Source organism: Macaca nemestrina, unplaced genomic scaffold (genome assembly GCF_043159975.1).
Source record: "Macaca nemestrina isolate mMacNem1 unplaced genomic scaffold, mMacNem.hap1 Scaffold_66, whole genome shotgun sequence".
Lineage (NCBI taxonomy): Eukaryota > Metazoa > Chordata > Mammalia > Primates > Cercopithecidae > Macaca > Macaca nemestrina.
Window position 1 is genome coordinate 332,216 of NW_027257824.1, and position 5,284 is coordinate 337,499.

Below are 5,284 nucleotides of genomic sequence, written 5' to 3' on the forward strand. Positions count from 1 at the left end.
TCTTTTTTTTGTTTGGTCATTATGAATAGAGCTTCTGTAAATAACTGCATGGTAGCTTTTATTTAGAAATAACATCAAAGTAGTTGTCAAAATACTTAGGAATGTGATTTTTGGATTGTAAGGTGAGAGTTGTTTAGCTTTGGAAAAAACTGCCCAACTTGTAATAGGGGAGGACAAATAATTTTCTGTGTTTTTGGAATTCTTAGATAGGACCCTCTGTAACAAACAACAGATTAAAATGAGAAAAACAGAAAAGTTTTAAAAACATGTATACCTTATTGATAAGACTCTTTAGTGATTTAGTTACCTTTCTCTTCTTGGTGCTGAGAGAGAGAGGTAGCTTTTAAATGGGGATTTCCTTTATAGATGTAAATTTTCCTTACACAAGGGTAACTTCTACTCTGTTTTCAAAACTTCCTTCGTTGGCTTTTTTTTTTTCTCAAAATAATCAGCTTGGAATAATTCTTAAGCCAAAGGGACATATTTTTGGGTGGCATATTCTGGTTTCCTGCCATTATATTTTAGGGTGGCATATTTCGGTCTTATACACAGTGTCCCACCAGCAATGAAAAGAGTTCTTGTTTTTCCTCCAGCAATTTGTCATTTTTTAAAGAGTTTAGCAGTTGTAAGAGGTATAGACCAGCTGTGCTATCTCATTGTGGTTTTCAGTTATGTACTATGTTGAGCATCTTTTGGTATGTTTACTTGCCTTCTGTAGATCATCTTTGGTGAGGTGTCCGTTCAGATCTGTGTGCATTTTTAATTGGGCTGTTTAACTTATTGTTCAGTTTTAAGAATTTTGTATTTTGAATACAAAGTCTTTCTCAGATCTGTATTTTGCAAATATTTTCTTTCAATATGTGACATGTCTTTTTGTTCCCTTCACAAGGTATTTTCCAGAGTATAAACTTTAAATATTTATAAATATTAAGAAATTCACATTGTCATTTCTTCTGGGTATATCAACCTTTTTTGCCATTTGTTAAAATTCATTACCAAACCCAAAGGCACATAGCTTTTCTTCTATAGTTTCTTCTAGAAATTGTATAGTATTGCATTTTTAGTGTAAGGATGATTTTGAGTGATTATTTGTGTAAGTTGTAAAGTTTTCATCTACATGTATATCATTTGCTATGGTTTCCAATTCATTGTTCCCTCACTATTTTTGGGAAAGACACAGGATAGTGGGCTCTGTTAGAGTAGATAGACAGCTAGACATGAACAGGAGGTTGAGCTCCCGGAAAAGGGAAAGTCTGGGAAGGCTCACCTGGAGGGACCACCAAAAATTCACATATTAGTAGCATCTCTAATGCTGGAGTGGATGGGCACTTGTCAATTGCGGGTAGGAGGGAGAAGAGGTACCTATGCAGAAAGAAACACCCTACAACTCCTCTTAAGATGCCCCAGTCATCATTCACTCTGCAGTAAAAATGTCACAATATTGCTAGCTACATGCTGATAAGGACAAAGGGGACATTCACCCCCAGCGATGGGGCTCCCAGAAGCCAGGAGTGCGGGCCGGGGGTGGCAGCTGGGAGCCCGATCACGGGGGGTGCCTGCATCCCCAGCGACGGGGCTCCCAGAAGCCAGGGGGGCGGGCCGGGGGTGGCGGCTGGGAGCCCGATCGCGGGGGATACCTTCACCCCTGGCAATGGGGCTCCCAGAAGCCGGGGGGGCGGGCTGGGGGTGGCTGCTGGGAACCTGATCTGGATATTTGGAAGAGTATCACAAGGGGTTGTACAGTGTCTGTGATACTGAGATTAATATCAGTCTCTCGGCCTTGGAATATTGAGAAGGATGAAACAGGGTGAATGTCCACCCTGTGCCACATTGCGAGTAATATCAGCCTGTCCCCTCCATGGATATTAGGAACAATATCCCAGACTGGGTGTACGCCTCCTGCTGTACAGAGTGCAATATCATCCTCTCCCTCCCAGGATAGTAATTACAATATCACTGGGCGGGAGCACACAGCCTGCGAATTATTATCATCCTCTACCCCTCCGCATACTAGGAACACTATCTCAGAAGAGCTGTACCCTCAGTGCCATATTCGGACTAATAGCATAGGCTTCTTCCGGGAATATTAGGAGCAATATTACCGGGTAGCTATCCATTCATTGCTATGTTTGGAGTCATGTGATACTCTACCCCGCTTTATATTCGGATCAGCATCACATGGTGAGCGTACACCTACTGTGATATTAAAACTAAAATCCGGCCGGGCACGGTGGCTCAAGCCTGTAATCCCAGCACTTTGGGAGGCCGAGACGGGCGGATCACGAGGTCAGGAGATCGAGACCATCCTGGCTAATATGGGGAAACCCCGTCTTTACTAAAAAATACAAAAAAATAGCCGGGCGAGGTGGCGGGCGCCTGTAGTCCCAGCTACTCGGGAGGCTGCTGAGGCAGGACAATGGCGTGAACCCGGGAGGCGGAGCTTGCAGTGAGCTGAGATCCGGCCACTGCACTCCAGCCTGGCCGACAGAGCGAGACTCCATCTCAAAAAAAAAAAAAAAAAAACTAAAATCCTGCTTTCCGTCCCTGGATATTAAGAACAGCATCACAAGTAGGTTTACATTTCCTGTGGAATGAGGAATAATAATATGATTATTAATCATCAATGATCGATTTTAATAATTATCAATGATACTAAAAATTCATAAGATACCATTATTAATTATGGATAATGATTTTCAATACATGATTATGCCTGCTTTCAATTAATTATTAATATTAATGTCATCAAATAATATTATTAGTTCCTAAAACTAATTATTATTTGATTCCCAGCATCACTGGGTATTGATTTAAGTCACATTAATTGCTAATATCGTTATATTATTATTAATAGTGATATTACTAATAATTATTGTTACAAATCATTAACATTTTAAACCAGTATTAATTTTTACTCTCTTTATTGTGATCATTAATATCAATAATTATTATTAATATTAATATAATTACTAATATTAATGATTAATAGACTTGTTCCTGATATCCACCGGGGAGAGGACGATGTTAATTTCTATATCACAGACGGTGTACACCCCCTGTAATAGTGTTTCGAACTTCTGCTTGGGAGAGGAGGATATGACAATCAGTACCACTGGAAGTAGAAACAACCCTGGGATACTGTTCTGAATATTCAGGGAGGAAAAGGCTGATATGACTCCTAATACAGAGGGGGTTACTCCCTCTGAGTATGTGCACACTGGGGGTGTACAATCGTCTGAGAAGGAGATGAAAATTTTCAGATGGGGAGATGATATTACTCACAATATCAGAAAGAGGCTGTGAGTCCACAAGGCTCCCAGAAGCCAGGGGGGCGGGACGGGGGTGGCAGCTGGGAGCCCGATCTTGGGGGGTGCCTGACCCCCCGGCGATGGGGCTCCCAGAAGCCAGGGCGGTGGGCAGGTGGTGGCGGCTGTGTCGAACCAGTTTTGACCAGAACAAACCAGATAAGACCGGATGGATCCGGTTTTGACCGGATCAAACCGATTTTGACCGGATCAGACTGGATCAAACCGGATCGAACCGGACCAGACCGGATGAAACCGGATCAGACAGGTTCAAACCGGTTTTGACCGGATCAAACCAGATCAGATCAGAACGGATCAAACTGGATCGAACGGTTCCAAATGGTTTTGACCGGATCAAACCGGTTTTGACTGGATGAAACCGGATCAGACCGGAAGAAACCGGTTCAGACCGGATCAAACTGGATGGAACCGGATGAAACTGGCTCAAACTGGTTCAAACCGGATCAAACCGGTTCAGACCGGATCAAACCGGATGGAACCGGATCAAACCAGCTGAAACCGGTTGAAACCGGCTGAAACCGGATCAAACCGGCTCAAACCGGTTCAAACCGGATCAGACCGGATGAAACCGGTTCAGACCGGATCAAACCGGATGGAACCGGATCAAACCAGCTGAAACCGTTTCAAACCGGATCAAACCAGATCAAACCGGCTCAAACCGGGTCGAACCGGTTCAGACCGGATCAAACCGGATGGAACCGGATCAAACCAGCTGAAACCGGTTGAAACCGGCTGAAACCGGATCAAACCGGCTCAAACCGGTTTAAACCGGATCAGACCGGATGAAACCGGTTCAGACCGGATCAAACCGGTTCAGACCGGATCAAACCAGCTGAAACCTGTTCAAACCGGCTGAAACCGGATCAAACCGGCTCAAACAGGTTCAAACCGGATCAGACCGGATGAAACCGGTTCAGACCGGATCAAACCGGATGGAACCGGATGAAACTGGCTCAAACTGGTTCAAACCGGATCAAACCGGTTCAGACCGGATCAAACCGGATGGAACCGGATCAAACCAGCTGAAACCGGTTCATACCGGCTGAAACCGGATCAAACCGGCTCAAACTGGTTCAAACCGGATCAAACCGGTTCAGACCAGATCAAACCGGATGGAACCGGATCAAACCAGCTGAAACCGGTTGAAACCGGCTGAAACCGGATCAAACCGGCTCAAACCGGTTCAAACCGGATCAGACCGGATGAAACTGGTTCAGACCGGATCAAACCGGTTCAGACCGGATGAAACCGGATGGAACCGGATCAAACCAGCTGAAACCGGTTGAAACCGGCTGAAACCGGATCAAACCGGCTCAAACCGGTTCAAACCGGATCAGACCGGATGAAACCGGTTCAGACCGGATCAAACCGGATGGAACCGGATCAAACCAGCTGAAACCGGTTCAAACCGGCTGAAACCGGATCAAACCGGCTCAAACTGGTTCAAACCGGATCAAACCGGTTCAGACCGGATCAAACCGGATAGAACCGGATGAAACTGGCTCAAACTGGTTCAAACCGGATCAAACCGGTTCAGACCGGATCAAACCGGATGGAACCGGATCAAACCAGCTGAAACCGGCTCAAACCGGCTGAAACCGGATCAAACCGGCTCAAACCGGTTCAAACCGGATCAGACCGGATGAAACTGGTTCAGACCGGATCAAACCGGTTCAGACCGGATGAAACCGGATGGAACCGGATCAAACCGGCTCAAACTGGTTCAAACCGGATCAAACCGGTTCAGACCGGATCAAACCGGATGGAACCGGATGAAACAGGCTCAAACTGTTTCAAACAGGCTCAAACCGGTTCAGACCGGATCAAACCGGATGGAACGGGATCAAACCAGCTGAAACCGGTTGAAACCGGCTGAAACCGGATCAAACCGTCTCAAACCGGCTCAAACCGGATCAGACCGGATGAAACCGGTTCAGACCGGATCAAACCGGATGGAA